We start from the raw sequence: 27,479 nt of genomic DNA, 5'->3' as shown, positions 1-27,479 counted from the left end.
GGTTTATTGACGGCCGGCGGACTCGGGAGCTTTCAGTTTGAATCCCGAGCCCTGAACAAGATTTTCAAACGTCTTTTATACAGAGAGGAAAGGCCAAATGGTCCCTTTGTTTCAGTTCTCAATAGGCTTCAATTAGCATATATCTTCCACATCTTAGGTAAGCTTTTAGCATGGACTCCAGACATTCTAGATAAGCCTTTAGCACATTTGGTTTTTGCATTTCCCCTAAATACTTAAAGTTTATAGCCCCCGCATTGTTAAACATTTCCTGGGACTGGAGCCGCTGCCAGTCCCCAAGGGCAGGACTGCAGCCCCCCACCGTTCCACACCCACAAGTCAAACAACTTAGTTATCTCTGAAGAGACAAAGAGCCCTCCACCCATAGCCCACATCACAACCTCTGAGACATATCTACTCCTCAGAACATACTTTTAATATGATTCTCAAAATTTCACACAAGATATTATTAAAGAATTAATGTTTAAAATTTCTTTTTTGGGTTAAAATACTCTTCCTTCAGCATGATTTTTAAATGTTTATAATTTTATCAGTTTGCAAAATTTTTTCATCTTTGGTAATATTTCCTTAAGCCCTAATATGGTCTTGATGATGGCCAAAGTCCCCAGTTGAATATGTTGAAGACTTAAAACTGGTACAAGGGATCATAAGAAACAGGAAAAAAAACCCCACAATAAACCTAATACAAATATTATCCATGGTTTGATTTAGACCCCTCTGATTTCTTAGGACTGCTCAATCATTTGCAAGGCTATTAGACCTACCAGAGCACTGGGCCAGAATATAGAAAAAGTAAATGTTAATTAGTTTTGTGACCTTGGGCAAATAATTCACATGGCCAAGCTTGTACTTTCTAGTTTTACCTTCTAACACTAAAAAGTTATGTTAGAGATCTATAGTCACATAATTACCCAAAAAATTCACTTTGGTGGCTTGTGTCTGTTTTTATTAGATGCTATTGCCCTCTGCTGGATGCCTGCTGTAGCTGCACTTTGATTGTTCCTATTCCCTTTGATTTACTTCATTTAACAGCCACTGACTCAGTGGGCTCCTGTGTATAGTGTGTCATGAGCTGCACTATTGCAGTAATGGTCAATGAGGCACGAGTGTAAAGAGGTGATTTTTAAAAAATCCTTTCACTTCTATTATTTTATTTTAAAAAGCCAAATGATACCATAGACATATAATTAGAAAGCATCTTAGACATCATGGCAAAAATTTCAAACACATGCTATATACTGTTTTCAAATTCTTGTGATTAATTAAGCATTACATTGCAAGAATATGAAAGCATAGGCAACAGTGACACACACCAACTTCAGGATTGCTGAGCAACCCAAGAGGTTGCTCCTGGGAAGGGAGATGGGGACTTCAACAGTATCTAAAATGTTTCATTTATTTATTTTCTTTTTTTTTTTTCTTTCTCTTTTTTAGAGGATCTGAGGCCAATATGGAAAAATATTTATGTAATGGCTGGGTTTGGTGGGGAAGATATCATGAAATGATTTTTTCTCATATCACTTCTTTTCACATGTGCCTTAAGAAATCTCCCTTTTCTACTCCTGGATGATATTTTGGGCAGATCCTATAGGTGTTTCTGGCATTCTTAAGTATTCAGTGTCTTCCTTTAAAAGTCCTTGAAAAGTACTGTTTGGTCTAAATAAAGCCATTAGCTCTCCTTCAGTTTGAAGCATCCTCCACATTTCCTGGCTTGGACCTGACAGGCTCAGAAGCTCTTACTTGCTCTATGCTGTCACTTGATCTTCAGGGTGTTGTGGGGAAAGGTCAGGGCAGAAAAATCTTAACTTGACTGGCTCAGTCTACAGTTTGAGTTGCTGCCCTCTGGCTACTGCGAGAAGTGTCGGCATTTCTCAGGCTCTTTGTAGGCTAGCACAGGAAGGAAACTTTCACCACCTGTTTCTGAAGCTGTCCTTAGCTCCTGCTTTGGGTGGTCACCCCACTCAGACTCTTCTGACACCTAGTCCCGGCAGACAGACCCTTTGGGTGGGGTTGTCACCAGATGACACAAACCCTTCTATCCCATGGGCTATGGTCCTCTCTGGCCATGGGAAACACACTTCCCTCTTGTCAGAGCCAGGGCAGCACACTCTCATTGAACACCCATCAGGGATGGCTCAGACAGCCCCTTGCCATTTCCTGTCTCTGTATCCTTCACAGCCCCGGGCTCACATCCAGCCCTGTGGGGTTCTCTTGAAGCTGCCCTCACTTGGAGTGAGGTGGTGGGGAGTCTACCACTCCTGGTCAGCAGGGAAATCTCGCCCTTTAACAATTCTCTCCAAACGGCTCTCTACCAGTCTTTTGTTGTTGTTGTTGTTTTTGTTTTGTTTGTTTTTTGTTTTGTTTTTTAGACCAGTAAAAAGAATTTATTTGGGAAATGGGGGAAAGAACAGAGCTTGCTGAGAAATGGGAAAGAAAGATGGAAATACACACCAAGGTCTGGTGCAGGGCCCTCTAGGCAGGGTGTACGCTCTGCCTCATGTGATCACCTTTTAAACTGTTAATTATTCCACCCCCTTGCTAATGATAAGGGCATGGGCCCCAGCAGTTTTTGGTTACCCCACCTATGGTGGGGGCCAATGGAGACCTTTTTGGAACATCCTGGGCCAAGGGGAGGTCCCAGAAAGAGAAACTGGGACCTCAAGATTAAACTCAAGGTCCCAAACAAGGTCTTGCAGCCATGTTGTCTGCTGGCCATGCCGTCTGTCAGCCATGTTGTGGGTCGTCTTCTCCTCCACTACCCTGTACCCTGCCTCAATTCCCCCCTCAGAGAGTTCACAACCTTATTTTTTTTTTTATTTTTTTAAATTTTTATTTATTTAATTCCCCTCCCCTCCCCCGGTTGTCTGTTTTCTGTGTCTTTTTGCTGTGTCTTGTTTCTTGTTTCTTTATCCGCTTCTGTTGTCGTCAGCGGCACTGGAAGTGTGGGCGGCACCATTCCTCGGCAGGCTGCTCCCTCCTTCGCGCTGGACGGCTCTCCTTATGGGTGCACTCCTTGTGCGTGGGGCTCCCCTACGCGGGGGACACCCTGCATGGCGCGGCACTCCTTGCGCGCATCAGCACTGCGCATGGGCCAGCTCCACACGGGTCAAGGAGGCCCGGGGCTTGAACCGCGGGCCTCCCATGTCACAACCTTATTCTTAAGGGGGGTGTTGAGGGGCGATGATCAGTCTTCTGTAGTTACCTCCTGCTGGTTAGGGCAGTAGTCCCTGCTTGACAGGGCGTAAACCTCTCTGGCTATGCTTTCGAGGTTGAGGGAAGACAGGTCTGACACTGTGGGTGGAAGTGGCTGAAATCCCCGTGTGACTAATACCTTGTTTTGGAAGTCATTGATTCTGGAAGGAAAAAACTTAGAATTTTGCAGATATGTGGACCCACTGAAAGGATAAAGATGGTGATAAGCGGTTCCAAAAAGGGGGGTAGCTATGCCATACTGGACCACAAGAGTGAGAAAGGCCAGGTGCCTTCAGAGGCGGCATCCCCCCGAAGTTGGTGGGCTTCATCTTGCAGGCTTCAAATGCTATTTAGGACTATTTCAAAGGACTATTTATAGAGAAACAGCATTTTTCTTGAGAAATAGGCATGTCTATCTCCCCCATCTCTACCCATGCTGCTGTTAGCATGTTAAGGGCTCTGTGATTTTGCAGTACTACAACAGCAAGAGTGTTTGTTTGCTGTTCTAGGACTTCTAAGGGACAGCTAATTTCTTCTATGCTGTTAGTGAGGGAGAGACTGTAATAGATAATGGGGTTTGGTATAAATTGGCAATCCCAGTTTTCTATGGTGGTGGTTATGTTTAAGACAGCTAGCTAAGAGTGGGATGAGAAGAGGCATTGCTGTTTTAGTTATTGTACAGGGAGGAAATGGAAACAGACAAGTCTCCTTAAGAGGTGTTTGACTTACCCTCCCCCTAGCAATAGGCATTTGGGCTAGAGTTAGAGGAAACAGCTGGCTTTGACATAGACACTACTTAGCTTTGTCTCTTGAAGAGGTGTTTCAGGCTGTTTAATGACTGGCACATGTACATCCTGTCAGGTGCTTCTGGTGAGCTGGCACTTCCTTGGGCAACTGATTTCACTCAGGCTAAGTGCACCTAGCTGGCAATTCCTTTAACTTTAATAGCTGCATGAGTGATCAGAACTACAGAATAAGGTCCCTCCCATGTCTTTAATTGAGAGTGAGGTCTGTTCTCCTGCCAGATTTTGATCAGAACCTGATTTCCAGGTCCTGGGTGAGGAAAGTTTGTCCATGTCAAAGGGGCTAAGCTGAAGTGGGTCCCAGCCACTTCATTTGCTGTTTCCCTTCTGGTGGGAAATGCTTAGCCCTGGCAGGATGGCCTTTGGGTTTGTTAGTCTTCCCCAGGGTGAGTGGGACAGGTTTTGGAATAAGGCTTAGGAGGGAGAACAGGGTTAAGCATGTCTTTCACCTGGTGTGAATGAAGACTGCGAGAGGTCACTCCCAAATTAATTTGGTGGCCTTTTTAAAATTAAAAGAGCTGTTGCCCCCACTGCTCTCAAGCAAGGTGGCTATTCCTTTATCTTACAGGCATGTTTATTAACTTAGAAAATGAAGTTTACCAGGACTTTTAACATGTTCAGTATCCCTCTGCATATGATCTAGAATAGGAAACATATCATTGTAATCATCAGGTACATATCTAGAATAGGATGTAGGTACAGTACTTAATACTAATTAATGCACCAATCAATACATAAGTTTCCCTTCGAGCTGCAGTTAATAGATCTAAGCTCCAGGCTTGCAATACCGTACATGTTGTCTCTCCATGGGAGCCAGGCCATAATGCCAATTGTGTTTAAGTTCTACTCACACCACTCAGGTGATTATTCCTCCACTTGGTATGTCCTTCACACAGCCAGCATGCTGCAGCACCGCTGACCCTAGAGAGAAGCTAGAAAATTAGGCTCCAGTATTCCCCTGGCCTGATGCATAGTACCCTTTGGCACTATAAAAAAGTGCCATTCTGGAGACAATGTCCATTGTCTCCACCAGTCATAAGGAATCTTTAGCCCTTTCTTTTATGGCCTAGAGGTTGATGGGTTTAAAGTGACAGAACATGTTTTGGGTCATCCTTAGCAAGTATTGCCTTGCTGACTTTTTCTCTTTTTAGAATGGGTGGACACATAAGACTTTTGTTCTTAGCTGAAATTCAGAGTCTGGCTTGAATATCTTGTTAGTTACCTCCTGGTTGTCTGCACCCTTGCAAAAACCTAATTCCAAGTGAGTGATCTCTGTCCAGAATCCTACCCCTATAATTGCCAGCCCCTGTTTTGTGTGTGCTTTCTTCTCAGGCTGGTTTCACCCAGAGCCTTCCTTTTTAAGTCTAGGGCCACTTTTGTTGAGCTCAGGTCACAAGACTATAAATATATTATAAAACCTGGAGTTTGGTAAATGATGTTTACTTTATTACATTTCATTGTTTCTGTACAGAAATGTTACGTAAGAGACTATTCTAACCCACCACATCGTATTCTACTCTTGAGGAGATTAAGATCCAGATAGTCTAAGTCATCTGGCCCAAATTACACACCCAGAGTTATAACCCACAACTCCAGATTCCCAACCTTGACTGTATTGCCTTCAAATCTATTATGTCCAAAGCACAGAGAATATAGCTTCTTGTTTTTTTTAGAATTTAAATCAGTGTGAAGTTAAAAATATTTTCAGCTTAATTAATATCAAGGGGACCATCCTGGAACATATTTTCAAAGACCATCAATTTACAGGTAATGATCTGAAATTTGCTGCAATCTTAATCATCTTTGAGTTCCAAGGAATAGCAATATACTTATGATTTGATTCATTAGATAACAATACACTTATAAAAAGATTCATATTGAACTCCTACATATACCTAATGATTTGTTGAAACTGAAGTTAAGTTTTTCCAATTAGCTAATGATTTTGATAATTAACTGTTAGGCCTATTCTAATTTTTATAAAAAATAAACATGTGTAAGACATGATCCAGTACAGAGCTTGTTAACCCCTTTAATTTATTGTGTCATTGAAAGTTTATGTCTCTACTGTCTCTCTGGGATTTTCATAAATTCTTCCATCCATTTGTTTATCCATCCATCCATTCAACAAACATTTATTTAGTGCCTAGTATATGCCTGTCTTCCTCCTGTCCCCTAACCCTGACAACATTTTGTTCTGAAACACAGCCCACCCAAAGGTGGTGCCAAAGGGTACTATGCACCAGGCCAGTGGAATACTGGAGCCTAATTTTCTAGCTTCTCTCTAGGGTCAGCAGTGCTGCAGCATGCTGGCTGTGTGAAGGACATACCAAGTGGAGGAATAATCACTAGAGTAGTATGAGTAGAACTTAAACACGATTGGCATTATGGCTTGCTCCCATGGAGAGACTTACTTGATCAAACTACCCATTGTGGTTGGTTGTCTCCAGTATTACTCTGTCAAAAGGGGATGGTTTCAGATTTTAGGTTCTGTGATTAGAATGAGTTTAAATTGTGATAAGTGAGAAAACCCTTTGGAAATTTAGAGGTACACCCAAATGTAATGGGCTTTTATTAAGTGGTGTATGCATGTTCTTCCTCCCTTGTTTCCTGGTTTCTCTTCTGACACATTTTGTGTCTTCCTGCAACAGGTGTGTCTGTGGCACCAGCGGAGCAGTGTATAACATGTGTGCATGCTTTTGTATGTGAATGTGTATATGTGTGTGAAAGAAACCTGGAGTTCCAACTTTTAAGTGATGTACATGTAAAAATTCATTTTTCTTTTAGTGAATCTTCAAAGAGATACAAGTTCAGAATGCTTCCTATCTGGCAGGCCCACATTTTCATACAACATTTTTAGGACTTTTCAATTATTTTAAGAAGTTCACTGTGTGATTTGAAGTATATAATCTCTGAAATTTAATTATATATTAGGATGAATAATATTCTCTTACTTAAGAGAACAGCTGCTTCCTTCAGTTTACTGATGGAGAGAGACTGAACACTTTGAAATTTGCAGTCTCTTGTTAAAAGCTTGAAAGCTTGTGGAACTCCTGCAAAATGTAGAGATCTGCAGAAAGAGGGAGGGCTGTGGGGAGAGAAATCTCACTTAACTACTTCAGGCAGCCCTACTGAAACCACTGCCCCATGGCATACTCTCCAGGGATAAGAACTGGCTCTCAGCTTTGCATCCTCATGAATGCAATTTTTTAAGTGTTGAGCACAAAACTCTCTCTGTATGTATGCACATGGCACCAACTAATGCCCCACAGAATTAGTCTTCCATGAAAATCAGTTTGAGAAATTCTGGTCTTGGTAACTAATAATGGTCATTGCAATCAGAACATTCTCTTCCTTGAACAATGCCATAACTTACCATGAGGTTTGCAGAATCTCCTTCCTCTGGTTTCATTGAACATCACTGTCTTTCTGCTGACACAGTTCTATATAATAGAAATAATTGGAAAATGCAAATATTATGCAGCATACATTGTGGTTTCCTTGCTGCAATTTAGAAGATACTCCTCTCTCCTGAGAGGAGATGTGGGAAGCATCTCTTCTTAATGATAATAGTAGGTTGCTCCTGTAGGTGATTCATATCACTCATTTTTATATTCACATTTATTTCATTGGCTTCACATTTGGAGGGTGTATTTCTTTTCTCCTTGAATTCTTCTCGAGCACACGATTCATTGATTACATTCAGAACAGGTACTCTTCCACTGATGAAAAAGTTGTATTCTAAAATTTGTTTGGAATATAGTATGTATTTTCCAAAAGATTATTAATGAAAATATGGTAACTGTGTTCTTAAGACAGCCATTCATTCATTTAAAATACATACGCACACACAGCATTTCAAAAGTCTGTGAGTTAAGTTATGTTTCATAAGGTTTTTTTAACCCATAAAATAGCACATCTCACAATAGTAGTCTGAATTCTGGCTTAGAGTTATTTGGTGCAGGGCAGAGAGGAAGAAAGGAAGCTAATTCTTCTTTTAGACACATAAAAATAGGCCTGAAAATTTAAAAAAAAATAGAGTTATTTAACACTGTATTAGTTAGCCAAATGGGTGCTGATGCAAAGTACCAAAAATCTGTTTGCTTTTATAAAGGGTATTTATTTGGGAGTAGAAGCTTGCAGTTATAAGACCCTAAAGAGTTCAACTTAAGGTTAGTTCTTCACCAAATTCTCTTGCCATGTGTTGGAGCAAGGTGGGGGATGACACCTGCAAGTGTTCAGACTTCCTTTTTCCTCTTAAGGCTCCATGGGCCCAGCTTCTTCCAATCTCAGCTGTAGGCTCGAGGGCTCATTTCCTTTTGGGCCTTCTAAGCTGCTCCAGGCTCTGGCTCTTCAGTTGCAAACTATCAGGCAAATTGCTCAGGTTTCTCTGGGGCCCTAGGAACAAGTTCTCTCCTCTGCTGTGTCTATGGAGTGCTCTCTTCCTTCCATGTATCTACTTCTGTCTCTTTGACCTAGTGTCTACTTATATAGCCCACCAAGGGGGTGACAACTCAACCCTGCATGCCCTAATGACATGGTTGAATCAAAGCCCTAATCGTAACATAATCAAGTAAACATAAAACCTTTGAATTTCATGGAATCAAAGGATATCATACATAGAGGAACAGACCAGTTTACAAACATAATTTATATCTCTTTTTGGAATTCATAAATCATATCAAACTGCTGCACTTCACCCTATGAATTCCAAAAATGTATTATAATATTTCAAAAAAAGAAACCTTAAATCAGTAACAATGCTAAGTACAAAATCATGTCACAATCGGTTTAAAGAAATATAGTTTGTCTTGAGACAAAATTCTATTGGGCTGTAGACCTCTAAAACTTACAAAACAATTTAGCTGCTTCCAATATACAAAGGGACAGACAAAGGATAAACATTTGCCTTACCATAAGGAGAATTTTGGAGAGAAACATGAGTCACTGGTCCCCTACAGTTCTGAAAACCTGTGGGGCATACTTAATTAGATTTCAAAGTTTGAGAGTCATTCTTAAGATGATGGTTCTTCTCCTCCTTGGGTTCTTGTGAGGACCCACCCTTTCCACAAGCTTGCCCAAGAGCCATTTTTTTGGTTCCATCCTCATCAAGCATCTGCATGGTGACTGAGCTCCAGACCTCACCCTCCAAGAACACTGGGATGATGGCCACACTTTCCCCAGCCTATTGGGAACAAGTCCACTCCTCTCAAAGCACTGAGGTGTTGACTTCACTCTTCCCAACCTTTGGAGAATGTGCTCCATCCTCTTTGTAGACTGAGGCAGCAAAACTCTCCCTGAACAGCAGGCTGGAATATCCCTGAACAGCAAGCTGGAACATCCACCCTCTTCAAATGCCAGGACAAACTGACTCTCTCCTTACACATGGCTGGGGTCCTTCTCTTGGCCCAAGGAGATGTCTTAATTTCACACCTCAGCTACCATGGTTTTCCTCTTAAAACTATTTTCCCTTCCATCTCTCCCCTTCGTGTCCCTTTAGTCCAGGTTAACAGTGGTTTTGTTTATACGGCATTCTCAAAAAGTTTGTTGGTTTAACATGCAAGAAGTAGGGATCCAAGCCATCAGACAGTAAGACTTTCCACAAGTCTTTCCTAGATAACTGCATTTTCCATCTTGATTTACAAGTTCCAAGTTTAGGTAAGTCCTCAAATAGGATACTATCATCTGGGAGCTTGATTTCCAAAGGCTTAGAATTTACGGAATCAGTTTCTGTTTTCTCTGTGCCCAACAATTCAGTTAACAATTTATTTCTTTCCTCTAACATTTTGCTATAAACTACAAGAAGAAGCCAAGCCACATTCTCCAAGTTTACTTTGAAAAGCTCTCAGGTAAATGTCCAGGCTTGCCATTTTCAAATTCTGCCTTCCATATAACATCAAGAGTCAATCTTGCTAAGTTCTCTGCAACTTTAAAACCCAGGTCACCTTTCTTCCAGTTTCCAATAATAGTTTCATCACTTACTTCTAAGTCCCCATCAAAAGTATCTTTAGCATCCATATTCTTACCAGCAGTCTCTTCAAAGCAATCTAAGCCTTTTCTATCAAGCATCTGACAATTCTTCTGAAAAATACTTCTTACCCATTTATAAAACTCTTCCAGCATTTTGGTAAAAGCACCACCCCAGTTCTTGATACCAAATTCTGTCTTAGTCTCCTTGGCACATACTTTTCTCATCTACCTTAATCCTATCCCTAACCCTGCCCCACTTCAGAAAGTATACTGTGCTTTAAAATTTTGCTATCACCACATCCTCCAAAACTTCAGTCCCAGTATAGTTTATCTCTTCTAGAATTTGGTTTAATCAGATTACTTCTAATTTATAGTAGTGTGTGAATGATTAACTTTCTTGTAATCTAGGAACGTTGGCATTTTAGGAGGCTACTTAGGCATTTGTTACCTACCTTTCACTATAAGTTTGAAGTGATCCTTAATGTCTCATCTTCAAAAGCAAAGTCGTTTCATCAGAATGCTGCAGTATGTTTGATGTGCTCAGGTTGGCCTGTTTGGGGAGCCAGGTTTGCACTAACCATGGGAAGGGGTGTGCTAATGAGTGACCTGAGGGCCTCATCTGGGAAATCCAAGGTAGAGGGAAGATGGGTCTAGTTTCATGAAATTGCAGATGTGTGGAGGAGAGTGGGAACTGGGTCCAGTAGTGCTGACTGAGAGGTAAATCTCATGGTCAGAGAGTTGGGGGGCTCAGAGTGGAGGCAAGGAGAGAGGATTTGGGGCAGTCACTCAACATAGTTGTGTTATGGATAAGAATAGAAAGGAATGCCCTAGTCAATTAGCCATGTCTTTAAGAAGAAAGTCTCATTTTCTTTTTTTATCTCTTTTAGTTAACTTACAATCAAAAGCTAGTGTGTTTCTTTCTACATCTCATATGAGCATAATACATATTAGTTGCTTTTACTGTTGAGTTATTTGAGGTTTATTTTTACACAAGTGGATTATACCATAAGCACTGCAGAAACTTGCTTTTGCTTACTCAAAAAGACATGGTGGACTTCTCTCAGGACAGCACGTTTATGGATCTCATTAGTTCTTTTTAATAGCTACATCATATTCCATGTGTGGAATATTATTAAGTCATGTACTTATTAATAAACATTAAGTTTTTACTTCCAAATTTTTGACACTAAAATGTCCTTGTACATATATCTCTGTGTATTAGTGCCCATATCTTTGTAGCATAAGATCCTCCAAAGTGGGATTCCTCGGCAAAAGTATATATGTATTTTAACAGATTTTCCAGTTAAGTTCTAAAAATATTATTGCATTTCACACACCTTTCCACAATGTCAGCATGCCTGTTTCTGACAATCTTGACAGCACCGAATTTTATCACTCTTTTTAATTTTTGCCAATTAGATGGATGCTTTCTCACTGCTGATTTTGTTTTACTCACATGTAGACCTAAAGAAGAACTTTCCTGCATGTTGGAAAAAAGAATCTCCTAGAATCTAGTTAAGAGCATAACCTTTGGAAACCGATAGACCTGTTTTAAAGCCTGGCTTTGCCAATTCCTAGCAATGTGAACTTGGAAAAGTTAAATTTAACTTTTCTGGTTCTCAGTTTTGCCATCTGTAAAGTTGCTGTGATTATTAAATAATGCATGTAAAGCTTTAATAGTTACAAGAACTCAATAAATGGTAGCTATTACTACTATTATAATTAATACATAATGTTATAAAGAGATGGAATTAGAATAGCAAATTCATTATTACATTATTGCTTTTGATAACCAATGTGTATGCTTCAATTTAAAAACTAAGTTTAATCGCTTCTCTGCTTTTTGGCAAAGATCAAGAGTAAAAACTAAGTTCAAATGAATTACAAATGCATCTCAACTATATATATTTGATTTTAACTTGTAGGAATGCTTTGTTATTATTCATTAACATTAATTCAATTAGTCCTACCTTTTAAAGGCTTTTTTCCCCAATTAATTGCCATATCTTTAGCATCAGGGATTTATCAGTCAGGATAGGTTACACTAAGCTGTAGTAACCAAACATTCTAAAATTTTGGTGGTGTGACACCACAGAGGCTTATTTCTTGCTCTCTGTGCATATTAATTTTAGGGTCACAGCAGGCTTTACTCTGAGTCATCTAGTTCTTACTCGGGGGCCCATTTTATTTGAGTGGAGGGTAGAGAGCACACGGCAAACACATATGATTCTTTTAAGTTCTCATCCTGCTCACATTTCATTGACTAAAGAAATTTACAATGGAGCAGGGTCTTTGCCACATGCGAGGAGGGAGAGTTGGATTATGTGTGTTCTAATGACAACCACAAAAGATAAAGATGAAAAAGACGAAGTCCTGATTCTTAAGAAACTCCAGTTAGAGAATGGCATTCAGACAAATGATATTAATTAGGTCTTTGGTGCAATGGGGCCTCAAAGGAAGGAAGGACTCATTCTGCTTGGTGCCCGGAGCGAGGAACTTTGCAGAGATATGCTGATGATTGAGTTTAGAAGGGTAGGCCAAACAGGGAAAAGCCAGTGCCAAGCAGGGCAATCAAGAGGGCACTTGGTATCTGGGAATAGTAGACAGTTTGCCATGGTTGCAAAGGTGGGAGTGAGTGGTGGGGTGGTTTTTGGAGTGGAGGTGGGGCCAGATGATGGAGGTGGGGCCTTACAAACCTGTTCAGTAGCTTGGCTTTGACTCTGCAATATCAGGGGATCATCCTAAAGCCAATGTCTCCGTGTCAACTGAACATATGCTCTGGAAGGTCCATAAAGAGTCCTTCTGAAAACAGTTTAAATCAGGGGTTCTTAGCAGAGGGTCCAAGAACTTGAATCGAAATTTAAAAAAAAAATGTTTTTCTTGTCGGGATGTCAGTGAGGGTGATATATTTATTAAATAATAAACACAATAGTGTGGACTTAGCAAGGGTCTGTGGTTTTCACCTGACTGGCAAAAGGGTCCATGGAACAAAATAGGTTAAGAACCTCTGGTTTAAATGATTTTTCCTTAATCAGTTCATTTCAAATAATTTTAAAAGTGCCTAGTATATTGTTGACACTCAATAAATTACTTAATAATGGTAATATTATTAGAAGAAAATAGGAGAGAAAATTACTGTAATCTCTCCAAGCTCTGGGTTTCTTTAATGTGGCCACAGACTCCCCTCATCCTTTTCCAATGAAATAAAATGCAATATCATGCAGCTGTTGTCACAAATGGCCAAATTACTTTTCTTTAAGTGACCACTTCATACCCTTTTTTTTGCTGCCAGACAACTTTAATAGCATTCAGTTCACTCAAACAGAAGAAGAAAGTAAATAAAAATTTCCAATAACCTTTAACTTTGGGCATCTAGCACGTAACAGCTGCATGCCAGCTCCACTCACCCAGAGGTTCTCAGGGACTCATATCAGAGAAAAAAAGTTATTAAAATCCTTATAAAGGCAAAAAATGTGCCATGGAAATCTAAATGTGCCAGTACTATATTAAGAACCAAATAATTTGTGTTAAGTGTATGCATTCAAGGTGCTTGTAAAACCACTTACTGGAGAGAGAGAAATGTGGTTGTTTTCCAGAAACTGGGTTATTAGAAAGGATACATCCTTCTCTTTTGGCCTTGTTCAAGCCAAGCATTTGTTGGAGCAACCAAAGTCTTCCCTTTGAAATGTCTGTATTTCTCCAAAATGGACTTGGGAGAAAGGAAGGTGGAGGATCCTCTGTTTCAGGTGAAACCACAGAGACACATTTAAGTGATTTTACCCTGATGACTGAGCCAAATGAATGCAGCAGAATCAACTTTGAGGGGGACTGGGCCCTAGAGAAAATCATATTCTTTTCCCCCCAAAATCCCCAATACTTTAGTAGAAGTAAATCAAGTCTAATGAGCAATAATGCAGTGTTGAAGGAGAGAAAGAACGCATCCAAAGCAGGGCCTCAATTAGAATGTGTATTTTGGTGGACATGGCTGGATTTTATGGAACACGTGTGCTTGTGCTTCCATTTGTGCATCTGTATGTTTTTCTCTTTTGCACAAGGAAGAATATCATTCTTTTTTTGGGAGGAAATTTGGCCCTTTTGGTCAGATCCCTTATAGTCTGCCTACAAGGGCTGTTGACCGCAAAGATTAGGATCTTTTATTTTTAAAAGTGAATGTCACCTTTGTTGTCTGCCTTGAGGTTGCTGGTGATAGAGAATGGGGATATGTGATTTTGCCAATCAATATGATATGCTGGCACTTCAGGTGTTGATCAGAGGTCACCCTTGTGCAATTGTGATTCAGCAGCTGCCTAACGCACAAAATGCTAATATGTAAGAAATAAAGTCATGGCTGTGCTCTATGTTGTTCATTGTTAATAGCATATGTTAAGCATGTAGTTGTCCAGCATTTTTAAACTCTACATTGCATTGAGTTAGATGTGGCTCAGGAGATCTGAACTCCAGTTGTAACTTGACTGCTGACTTGTGTGACCAGGATCTGTTTCCACATCTGTAAAATGGGAAGAATGATGCCTGCTGGGCTCATTGTAGTCATGCATGTGAAACATGTGCAAAATATGAAGTGGCATACACATATAAAGGACTTGTTATGGAATTACTATTATTACTTTATAAAAATGAAAATATAAGTTTAGGATAAATATGCTGGGAGGAAAGAAGAGAGCTTAGACAACCTGGGTACCATTAAACAAGAAGTGAGGAGGTCTCTAAGATGCCCATTCTCTAAACTAGAGTGGAGCCTTCCTCTTGCTCCTTAAACCAGGGTGACTCACCTGCACACCATGAATCCCAGCATGCCCTAGAACTCTTTGCAATGACTGCTTGGGCCTCTCTTTGCTTGGGAATTAGCTTCTTTTGTTTTAGTCTTCTCTTGCCAAATTTGGGCTCCTGGCTCTTCATCCTTGCACTGATTCTGCATCTGGACTTAGTGTTTGTGTTTGCCCTGAGACTTGATTCTCCATTCTCTCTAGTTGAATTTAGCTTGGATTATCCCACAGGAATTGCCACAACCCTCCTGGCTGACAACTCTCTAGTTCCGCCACTGAGTGGGGAATCAGATTGCTTGAATGTCAAACACTGGAACCAGTCTTCCTGTGGGATAAAGCAATAAATATGGATTCGTCCAATGATTAATATAACTGTTAGCCTTGGTTTTCTGGGGTTTTCTCCATTTCAACAATTCCCAATTCCCTTGTGAGTACTCTCAACTGTGGCCAAAATTGTGTCCTCATTAGGGGAAATGTGCCTGGCAACGATCTGGCCTGAAGCTGTAGCTTGAAATGCCAGACAAGGATGAGCAGGTTTTCTCTTATGGACCAAAGTTCTACAGTTTTAGCTGGAAATTTCACCTCACTATGAGTCTCTGTGTAGTCTTCCCTAGTTCTTGGTCTCACATTACTGTTCTTTCTTCCTGTCTGTGACTTAAAACACTGTTGCAATTTAATTCAATTCAGTTGGCATTTGTTGAGTGTGTCCCCTGTGCACTGGGGCAGTTGGCTAAGAATGTCCAGTGGGCGTTTCCTTCCTTATGTGACATGTTCCTACTTTGTTCTCTAAAATTGGCCTGCAGGTCATTGGGTGTGAATGACTCTAATGTACAGAGTCAGTACATGATTGAGGGGGAGGGCGAGGATGGGGCAAGATTTGGGAGGTGTACTTTTATTTTGTATGGTACTCATGGATTGTTAGGGACCCAGAGAAAGAAGAAAGAAGATGGCAGAAGGAAGGGAGTGGGGAAGGACAGATGTCTCAGTTACTGAAGAAACTTATTATTTTTACTGTTTTACAAAATTCACCCATATATATTCTGCCACTTTATCATTTCTCTGTAAAGCAGTATTGTTATTCTCTTTTAAAGAGGAGGAAATTAAGGGTTCAAAAGGGCTAAGAGGCTTGCTCAAGGACTCATAGGTAGACAGCATCTTCTACTTTTGCTAACCCTTGCTCACTGTGCTGCAGCCACAATGGCCCGTGGCTCTCTCCCAAAGAAGCCCAATATGCTCCTGTCTTAGTGCCTTCATCCTTGCTATTCCTTCTGCCTGGAAAGCTCTTCCCCATTTATCTGCATGGCCCTCTCCCTTGCCTCCTGACTACCCTGTTTAAAATTGCTATCTCCCCCAAAACAACTCTATCCATTTTCCCAGCTTTACTTTCCCCATAGCATCTACCACTGCCTAACAAACAATATATTATACTTATTCACGTCATTTATTTATTGTCCTTCTTCCACTGGAATGTAAACCATGAAGGCTGGGATTTTTGTCCATTGTATTCACTGTTGTATCCCCAGAGTGCTGAGAACCATTCCTGGTATGGAGGAAGTCCTCAATAAATATTTATTGAATGAATGGATGAAGATCTAAGGGCCAAACCCTTGTCCAGCTGACATCAAGTCCTGCCTTCTGTTCCTACCACACAAGGTCATTGGATTCTGAATTGATATACAAATTGATACAGGAGTAGGTTGGCATTATAGGTGGAAGCAAGAACTTACAATTCAAAATAGGGTGAATTCTTTTGGTTGTTTTACTTTAGAATGCAGAATTCATAAAACTTGTCATCCAGAGCTGTAGGAACTCACGCATATCTTTGTGTGAATTAGAAAAAGGAGCCTTTTCCGTCAGGTGGACCTGGCCCCACACAAGGCTTGTGACTTGGTGAGCACCTGTTCTCCCCTCCTGAGCCCTTCCTGGATAGGAGCCTCTAGTAGGCTGAATTGTGTCGGTCAAGACAACATGTTCAGTCCTAACTTCTGTACTTGTGTGACCATATTGGGAAATAGGGTCTTTCGGATGTAACCAAGATAGGATGAGGTCATACTGGATTAGAATAGGCCCATAATTTTAATGACCGGTATCTTTATAAGAGAAAGGAAAGGGAGATTTACACTCAGAGACACAGAGCAGACACATAGGAAAAAGATCACAGGAAGACAGAGGCAGGGGTTGGAGTTAGGCCATCATGAGTAGAAGAATACCAAGGTTTGCCTACAGCCACTAGAAGCCAGGAGAGAGGCTTGGGATGGCTTCTCCCTCAGAGCTTCCAGAAGAAACTGACCCTGCTGACACCCTGATTTCAGACGTCTGTCCTCCTGAACTCTGAGAGAATTCATTTCTGCTGCTTGAAGTCACCCGATTTGTGGTTATTCGTTACAGTAACACCAGGAACATAAGATAGAGCCCTGTGCAAGGCACGATCGGCACAACTGCCATTGGAGGACCTACTGGGATTAGGGCAAGGAGACCGCACCCTGTGCTGATTTGGGCCTCAGGCCTCCATGAACTACTGCGTTGGGGGTGGGCTCACCTTCATTCTCTCCTTACGATGTGCTCATTGTGGTCACTAGGGCCACCAGCCATGTTCAGTAGGTGAGAACAGGAGAAAGGAGTATATTATGGAGAGAGAGAAGATGGTACTGAGTTCTCCTGCCTCAGAATGTGGAGCAGTGTCTCCTGAGAGTCTCTAATGAGGATGTGGTACATCTTTTCCTTGCCCCATCCATTCTTGCCTCCTGTTACAAAGGCAGTTAGAAGAGTAGCTTTCTGAGGATGGGCAGCAGATGCCCAGAAGAAGATGCAGTAATAATCCATGATTAACTCTGGGCCTCAGGGGTGAGTGTCCAAAACCACATGGCTCAACGCAGTGGGGTTTTGGACCCTTGGTGGGGACCCTGTGAGCTTGGCTGTGTTTCTAACCTGGTGATCTACAGAGAAGAGTTCCAGGGCCAGGAGGATTTGCTGTGGGGGCAGGGGGATGTGTGGCTTTCTATGTTCACTAGCGGCCTCCTTTAATGAATTCTTTCTTTCCTCATCTGAAACCGATTTACTTAATGCAAACAAATTGCTAAAACATTGGGCAAAGTATCCACCACATTATCTGGACTCTAAGGGCAGGTCTTTTCCAGCGGTGCAGACTCAGGAGAGGGTAGACCTTGGGAAAGAAACAGGGAGTGTGCAGTAGCCCAGTATCCCTGGAGGGAGGCCACGTATGGGGGCTGCTTAGAGGCACACCTCAGAGGATCTGCTTTAGACTTAGATCCGGTAAGTCTGTTCCTGTCCACCTTCTTGCTCCTCTTTTCAGAACCTAGTTGCCAAAGAACTACTCAGAGCTGACAACACCTCATGGTGCTACCATGAATCAAGGAGGCAGGAGAGAGGGAGCTAATTTTTGAGATCCTAGAAGCACCTGGTAACTTCTCAGTTATTTTAAATAGTATTTTCTTTTAAGTTGCTTCACAACTCTATAAAGTGCGCTTTATCTCCTTTTACAGATAAATGTCTACAGACCAGTAGGACAACTTGCCAAGTCACACAGCACCTAAGGGATTGGATTGGACTCTAAAGCCAGAACTGGCTTCTTTCCACATGGCTACCCTCCTGTTGGAGACAGGAGACATTGACCCTCCATAAAAGTTGTTTCAATTTACAACTTCCACCCATTATGTATAAGACAGAGTCCTCCTTTTCAAACACGAGGGTGATGGTGGAATTTCCCTTCTTGAAATTCCCACAGGCTCCTTTGTCTTCATGATAAGTGTCTTATGTCTTAGCAGGCTTACAGAATTTCTGAGGCTCTGGTCCTTGAAAACTTCTCTAGCCTCCTTCTTCTGGTCACTCTGAAACACTTGCCACTTGCCAATCTGGAAAATCCATGTTAGGAAGACAAGATAGGGCAGCCTTTTGAGATCATATGTCTAACAGGCATAAATGTTTAAATCAACATGATCAGTTTCACAAAACCCGCAATTCTTCTGTGATATTCTTACAAACACACACAATTCTCCAACTGACTAGAAGGGCAAAGAGATGAATTTATCCACTTGGGGCCATCAATGAGTGCCCAGTGGCTTCCTCAGGACTGTGTCATCTGGGAGGGATGAAGTCGGGAATTGATCTCATACAAATCATGCTCCTGGCAAATTTAAGGAGGGATATTTAACCCAGTTATAGGATCCAGGGTTTGAAAACTACAGGGTCAATACTGCATCTGAATAAAATGACACTGTTGGATATGAGCAAATTGGCCATCAGCTTCACCCTAAATTAAAGGTGACTCTGACTTATTTCTTTTGCCCTTGACTTCGTTGGCTGTGTCCAGGGTGATTTTGGTTGGTGGGCAGCATGGGATTGTGGAGTACAGATAGGAGAAGCCTTTTAATAATAACATTTTGTTACAGTTGTTTATTTGCATGTCTATCTTTTCCTTCTAGCTCTTCTCAACTAGGCCTTCAGTATATTTCTGTAGACCAACATATTTTTAAAAAATACACTTTTTAAAAAAGTAGTTTTATTCACATATAATATAATCTATCCAAAGTGTACAATCAATGGCTCTCAGCACAATCACAGAGTTGTGCTTTCATCACCACAACCAACTTTAGAACACCATCATCGCTGTAAAAAGAAAAAACCCATAACTCTTCTACCCCTTTATTATTGACACTTATCATTGGTGTGGTACCTTTGTTACAATTGATGGAAGAGTATTAAAATATTGCTGTTAACTATAATCCATAGTTTGTATTAGGTGTATTTAAATTAACTTTTCATGTTTATATATATATAAATATATATATATGGATATCTTAATGAAGATAGAAAGGCATGAACAGAGTATATATATATATATATATATATATATATATGCAAAAATGAAAGCATAATAATAGTTACTATCACTGCATATTTAAGTATCCAAGATGGGTATTGTCTTAGTTTGTCAAGGCTGCAATGACAAATACCACACAGTGGTTGGCTTAAACAAGAGAAATTATTGTCTCATAGTTTTGGATGCTAGAAGTCCAACATCAAGGAATGCAAGCCAGACAATTCTTTTTTTGAAGTCTGTAGTGTTCTGGTGATGGCTTGCCAGCAATCCTTCATGTTCTTTGGCTTGTAGATATATCTCTGTCTCTGTTACATGGTGATCTCTCACTTTTCTTTTCTGGCTTTCCCAATTGACCATGTCTGTATTTCCTCTGTTTATAAGAACATCAACAATATTGGATGATTCCATTTGACTTCTTCCAAATAGAATCTTTGTGGGTCCTTTTTACAAATGAATTCACACCCACAGGATTCAGGGTTAGGATGTGAACATGTCTTTGTGGGGAATATGAGTCAATCTATTACAAGTAAACCTTAAAGAAGTCTAATTCCACAAGGGACACCTGATAATTAGTTTCATTGTTTGTAATCATGCCCCATATAAAGCAAGAGTTCTGGATTAGTGCCATGAAACCCATTTACCTTCAAATGCATGAATTATGCAATGCAGGCACTACAGTATTTTTTACCTCTATGTTTTTATAAATGCTTGAGGGCATTTATTTCATGACTAAAATTCATGAGTTGGCTCTTCTCCCATAGTCTCAAGATAAATTTGGATGTTATATCTTCCTTGAGCAATTCTATTTCTTCTTCCAGTTCTGGTCTGTATTTATAAGTTAATTTTGGCATTTGTTAAATTGGAAAGAGAACTTTGGGTTGGTTTCAGCTCAGACTTTCTTTTAAAATATTGTGAAAATTGTTGCCATCTTCTGTACCTGGGCACATTGCCTTATCATACCTCCAGGGTCAGTTTGTCTTAATTACACAAACTGAATACATTCATGGAGACAGGAGGGAAAGAGAGAATTATAAAACTAAGTGGTCCAATAACTTGGCAAAACAAACTTCATTAAGGTGGCAGTGGTTGACTCTGAGGTAGATGATAATTTCAGGAGCTGAAATTTGGATATTGTGATGTTTGCTTTTGCTTGGAGACCTCTAGATGTAGGGCCAGAAGAACAATTTTAGGCACTTAAGAATTTGGAAACCCATTTTCTACTAGCATCAAATAACACATGGAAACTCAATTGAAATGATGAGGTCCAAACTAAATTCAAATGTGAGAAGCCTATAAATCACAAAGCCAGGACTGGGGGCCCAGGAGTTTGTCAGCTATAGCTCCAGACTTCAAGCCAATATCAGGAATGTGGCCTAAAGACAGGAAATAAGACCAGGAAAACAACATGGGTCCAGGCCTTCCTGCAGGAAGCATAGCTGTTGTGAGACAGCCAGGAGAGCCAGGACCAGCATGTAGCCAGGACTCTGGTCTGAGCAGAGGCAGAGATGGGGTCATCACTCTGGAAAACCAGAAGTAGGTCTGCTCCAGTGATCTTTAGGTGCCTTCCCTCCTTTGTGACAGGGCAGACCAATGGGATGGTGAATTGGCTTAGGCAGCCTGAGGAAGCCAGGCTGGGCTGTTCCTGGTCTAGAGGACCAAGAGCAAGTAGACCAGGTCACCGTGAAATATCCAAAATTAGGACTTTCTGAGTCTCTAGCTCTTTGACATAAATTTATCTGGATCGTGGGATATTGGAAATAAACTAGAAAAGCCAAGTCTCATTTTGCTTTTAGCTACTTAGTACTTAAAATAAAAATACTTTCTAATGGTGGGAAAAGGAACAGAGGGGATTTTCACTCAGCAATTAGTAACTGTCTTCTATGAGCCCAGCACTGTCAAGGTGGTGAGGGTATAAAGATGCTCTCAAAAAGCTCACAGTCTAGAAAAATAAAGCAATTATAGGATGTGCAAACTGGAGGTGTGTGCACAAATGTGGCTCAAAAATATGAGAGGGACTCAAGGGTAACAATGTTATCAGAGAGTTGGTGGTGGCTGTAGGAGTTGTGTTTGTGGTGCAAGCATATTATTTCTTAGGCTTATCTGGGGTGATGGGAGAAAAGGGTTTGATAACACACCAGGACTGGACTAGGGTAAAGACAGTAAGGTACTCACTTAAGTGCAAAATTGAAGAGAACACATACACACAAACCAGTAATTATTGCAATATTAAAAAATAAAAAATTAATGCCCAAAATCCATTACGAACAAAATATCAAAATTTTAAACAAAAACAGGGTCAGTATTACTGATTTTCCCTTTTGCTTCAGGCTCTAATATAGTTCTTGCCTTTATTTAAAATATTGGTATTTTGTTCAACATGGGCTTTGCATTAAATTTGATTATTAAAAATATTGCATTAAAATATTATTTATCTTGGTTATGAGTTTTTTTGGGAACCCCGTTAAATTTGCCTCTGAGGTAAGTGCCTCACCCTAGTATCTGCCCTGGGCACCACCACATGATACACAAGGATTAGAGGCAGCACAAAGGCAAAAAACCATCACCCAGGGGGAGGGAGGGAAAACGCAGGGTGTCAGGGGAGACCTGGTCTATGGAGGTGTTATAAGCCTTGAATTAAGGGGAGGCCTTGTCCAGCAGGTAGGGTGAGATGGGAAGATACTCCCAGGAGGAAACCAGCATTTGGAGAGCAGGAAAGCGTGAGAGAGTTTGGACCCCTAAAGGAAAGGAAGGACTGGGGAGGAGCAAGTCAGCTGGTGGTGGGGGGAATGTAGACTGCAGAAATGAGAAGGCAGAGGTGGACTGGGATCCAGTCCTGGAAGATGTGGTGTGAGCCATTAACTTCTATCTGGAGGCAGGGAAGTTTATAAGACAGACACAAATCTTGGTTTCTAGAGTTCTCTGGCACGGTGGGGAGCATAGATGGGAAGGGGGGAGAAGCTGAAGTTTGATGGGGACGTGCAGTGTTCGTACTTGAGATGATGGGGCTGGGCTGGTGCACTCCAAGGTGAGGAAATGCAGGAGGAGCTGAGATAGTCAGATGGGAGAATTGATGTGATTCTGCTTCTGGGGCATAGACCTTACAACTAAGTTTTTTAAAATGGGGGCCGTTGGTTGAGTGACTCTAAGTTTGTATGGAGTAGGAGCTTGGTTTCTGACTGACTGCAGGGGCTGGGCTCAACTAGTGGCGCTGTCACTAGCTGAGTGACCTTAAGAAAGTTTCTTATCTGCTCATTGCTGCAGTTGCAATTTGTTCATTTGTAAAATGGGCAAAGTATTAGGATTATCATGAAGATTCAGTGAGTTACTGTTTGTAAAACATCTGGGACTTGCCTGGTATATGGTAAGTTCTAAATGAGTGTTTGTTAAATAATAGAAATAAATCAATGAAATGATGTTGCAGATCACCTTTCTGAGACATGGTCAAGGAAGAGCAGAATAAAGTTCAGGGGATTTTTAATGTAGACTCACTATTTTAAGTACAGGAAGGATTCTTGGTGTTTGCGAGCCTGGGAGATCCAGTTAAGTAGATGTTGACATTAGAAGGGGAAATTCAGGCACTGGGGAAATGGTGCATCAAGCTAAAAAAGTATGCAAAGAAAAAGCAAAGAGCTCAGTGGATCCACGACTTCTAACTCATGGACTTTAAACTTGGAAGATGGTCCAGCTTGTACAGTCTTCATTTGCTGCACTAGTAGGTTGCTGAGAAGGTTTATTTGCATATATATATAAATATAAATATAAAAAATATATAAATATATATATATAAATAAATATATATATAAATATATTTTTTTGCAGTCAGTTTTTTAGAAATAATGTCATAAAGACATGGATATCCATGGCAGGTTCACATCCATGATTTGAACTTGGCCTTGCTTTTAGGTGTCTTTCACACACTCTGCTCTGCCTGGAATATTAGTTCCATCCTATCATCTTCCCTTTCCCACACTGGGTAACTATTATTCATCCTTTTGGTCTCAATTCTAACATCAGTTCCTCAAGGAAACTGTCTGTGCTACCCTGCACTGTCTATGTCTGTATCTATATCCCATGGCCCTGTGTATCTTTCATTCATGTTGTCAGTTTGTTACACATTCAGTTTGGGATTATTTGTGTGCTGTCTGTTTTCTCCCTTGGACAACAAACTCCCTTAAGGGCAACTGTCATTTTTTGTCCACCACTCTGTCTCTGGTGCCTACGTGGTGCCAGGACAGTGCAAGTGCTTACTAAATGTTTGTTGAGTACTGTGGTATATTGAATTATGTACCCAGGCAAAATATATGCTTCATTCTAATCTGTATTCCTGTGGGTGCACACCCCTTTTAAATAGGACCTCTTGAAGATGTTATTTTTAGTTAAGGTGTGGCCCAAATGAATGAGGGTGGTCCTAAATCCAAATTAGGTGAGATCTTATAAAGAGGACCTGGAAGTTATAGGCCAAGAAGGAGAGGACATCACCATGTGCCAGGAGGTGGAGACACAACTCAAGGAACTCTGAGGAGTGCCAGCACCAGAATGCTACAGTCTTTGGGGAGAAAGCATAGCCTTGATGATGTCTTGATTTTGGACCTCTTCTAGTCTTAAAACCATAAGCCAATAAATTCTTGTTCTTTAAGCCAATCCACTGGGTGGTTTTGTTATAACATCCTGGCAAATTAAGACATTTTTGTTGAATGGGTGAATGAATGCATTGATACCATGTCACATCTCCCAGCCATCCTAAGGGTTTCTTGTTTTTCTGAATCCACAGGGATCCTTTTAGTAGTAAATTGTTGGAGTGGTTGAGTTTAACAGCTACTTGCAGACTAGGATTGGCAATCTGAATATGTCTAGATGGGCATGGGATTTCTTAATGCAGAATCAAGCTTTTAGTCAGTCTACATGGCTGCAAGCCAAATGGCCTGGAATCAGGGTCTTGTCCTCTGAAGTGGGCTGTCCTTGTCCACTGTGACTCCTAAGGGAACATCTTAAAACTTGCCGTTGGTGCTGGTCTATTGTCTGGGAGTTGAGTATTAAATATACTGGAAAGAACTGAACTGCCCCCTCATAATTTTGTCTCACACCATTAGTAATAGGGAACAATGCCATCGAGATGTCATCAATTCTAATGTGGCTGACTATATTAAATGCTAGAAATAATAATGGGAGAAACATGAGATTCTCTTTGCTGCAGTGTGCCTTGCTGAGGAAATGAAGAACTTCACATTCAAAACTTCATTTCCCCTCTTAACTACAAGGGATTTCAGCATCAAAGAACTTGAAACCCCGAGTTCCACCTTGAAGAAGCTCAGCCTGCGAAGTGAACCAGCAGAGGGCGCCGTGACCCTTCATAACAGTCAATTGGTGCTAACCTGAAGACAGAGAGAGACATCTGGATTATGAACCAAAGATGATCACGGCTGATATTTATGACACTCTAGTTACAAACCTGAAAAAAGAAAGGTTTATGATGGTGTAATTTATATGCTGTCTTTAAAAGTCACATGAAGCTCGTTTGCTTAAGCAATCTGTTTGCCACGTAAAATCACTTCATTTTGAGAAAATCACCTTGTGAAAGAAAGGATGACCTGAACTTTGGGAACACTGTTTTAACATGATCCAAATTCACACGTCAGTATATGGTCGTTGAGCTATCAGTCGTAGGAGCTTGAATGTGCTTTCTCAGTGAATGCACAAACAAGTAAGGGAGGCTGAAAGGTGGTTATAATAAATGAATGGCAGGGGGTGGGGCTTTTGAAAACAATTACTCTACCAAAATCTGATTTTAGCTTGAGCAAGGCCTTCAGAGAGAGAATCTAACAGCAGGAGGTCAAAGACTAGCCAGTGGCCTTATTTGAAGGATGTAACTTTTTTTTTTCAAACTCCCTAGTATATAGCCCTGGACTTAAGGGACATGGAGTTTTAGAAATCTGCCCCCACCTCAGGAAAGTTTGATCCTGAAGGCCTCTCCTTCTTCAGCTGGGTCTTGGCTTTCCTCAGTGTTATCCAGTGGAGTGGATGACAACACCAGTAACTCTCGGTGGGCTCTCTCTATGCATCTCAAGACCTCTCTGCTTCTGTTGTTGACATGGAAACTGATGTCATACCAGAACTCAGCCTCTCACAGAGGGTGATGACCCTTCCCCCATCTCCAGGGTGGCCCATCTACTGAGGGCTGGAAAGGGAGTGGTCTCCCCATTCTCTTTAGTGTGAAGAGAATGCATTTGTTGGTGCAACTGATAACCCTCCAGTGTTTCTCAGGCCATTCGATGACCAAGATGGGGGCATATCTACAGAGGCCGGGGGAGGGGCCGCTCTGCTATGGAATGATGTAAGTGGCAGGAAAGCAGGCATTCGCCTCCTGCCCTCTCATGATCCCTCATTCCTGATTCAGGTTTCTGACCACAAACATTTCCTGGGGAACATTCTTACTACCTGTTTCTTTTGTCCTGGGGTTATTTCTAGCACCTCAGATCCTTTTATTTTAATAAAGAGAAAAAATTTTCTCCCTGTGCCATTTCATAACAGCTGAATAGGAATTTTATTAGAAGTTAGTTCTGCAAACTTGGAGGTTTGGTTGGGAGTTTGATTTGGGGTAGCTAAATGATTATCGGGTCATCATTTTTTTTTTAATGAGTGACTATTTCATATCAGGTGTCACATGCAGCTTCCTTAAGAGAAGATCTAAGAATCTTTTTTCCTTGCAGAGACAAAAGATGACACAGCTTCCAAGTGTTTAGGAATCTGCATCCCCTCACTCTACCCTCTCGAATTGGAGGGGCTGCCAATGGTTACATGGGGGATGGTGGGAGGTACTCATCTTCTCACATTTGCACCTGTGCCTTGGCCCCAACAGGGATTAGGACAGGTTTCTGCTGGCTGAGAGGCTAGAGTTGGGCAACACTACACACACAAGCTGCTGGCAGATGTTGGAAGATGTAATGAGTAGAGACAAGGAACTGGGGGTGGGATTGATTAATGGAGGTGGGGCCAATGCAAACTCTACAAGCCAAGTAGACTGCTGGCAGGAGAGCTGGTTTTGAACACTTTTTGTAAGACTTCGTGGAGGTCTTTTGAAAAAGGGTAAGTCCCCATGTGTCTGGGATGGTTTTGTGGGAGGTCTTCCCATAGGCTTGGGTGTGGATTTGATGAACCCTCAAAGTCTTTTCAACTCTGATTGTGTGGTCAAGAAGAGACAGACACATGTGGCTGCAAATGGAATAAAATAGGGTCTAATAGAAAGTTTTATGTTCTGTATCTTTAGTTCCTGCCTATTTCCAAATGGGAGATAATCTATTGTATGTTGCAAGATTGATCCTGTCCTGTCTTTATATTAAAAGCTGAATAGAGTTGATTTTCTTCATCTCGGGCTCACTCTTCTATTTGAAGGTAGAAACATTTATTCTAAATCTCTCTTAAAAAGCCAAAGCACAGAGGCTAAGAAAATGTACCAGTCCATAATATTATACAGGTATGTATTTTATTTCATTAATTTAAGCTCAACCCCCAGTACCACCAAGTATTTGAATACATAATTTGATTTTACTGTTAACATTTAAAATTCCCCCCTTCCAAAGGAAATAACAACCATCCAAAACAAATTTTAAAAAATCCAACAAGTGTCTTACAGAAACTGTTTTTCTCTTTGTAGGTGCTTCTTCCTTGAAACAAGAGGATTTTGTGGCTTGACAAAGTATGTTTTGAGTACCCAAGGAAGGCCTCCTTTTGAAGGTTTATACACTGTAGCCTCTCTTGAGACTTGAGTTTGCTTAGAGAAGAAAGGTGAACTGCATTTGTTCCAAGTAAAATATACATCTATATTATTCACCATCGCACCCCTGTTCCATTACAAACAAATACTGACCTTATTCT

At 41.0% G+C, this 27,479-nt stretch overlaps 1 long non-coding RNA gene across 1 annotated transcript; it reads right to left on the bottom strand.

Annotated features, from left to right (window-relative positions):
- Positions 1–7,951: 7,951 nt before the first annotated feature.
- LOC131280411 (uncharacterized) lies at positions 7,952–25,668 on the bottom strand. Its single transcript, XR_009187979.1, has 4 exons — positions 25,548–25,668; positions 18,559–18,639; positions 12,680–12,785; positions 7,952–8,030 (listed from the first exon to the last, which is right to left on the bottom strand). It is a non-coding gene; the product is annotated as an uncharacterized lncRNA (long non-coding RNA).
- Between the last annotated feature and the right edge of the window lie 1,811 nt (positions 25,669–27,479).

Source organism: Dasypus novemcinctus, chromosome 11 (assembly GCF_030445035.2).
Source record: "Dasypus novemcinctus isolate mDasNov1 chromosome 11, mDasNov1.1.hap2, whole genome shotgun sequence".
Taxonomy (NCBI): domain Eukaryota; kingdom Metazoa; phylum Chordata; class Mammalia; order Cingulata; family Dasypodidae; genus Dasypus; species Dasypus novemcinctus.
The sequence above is the reverse complement of the archived record's forward strand: the minus strand, read 5'-3'. Positions and strand labels throughout refer to the sequence as shown.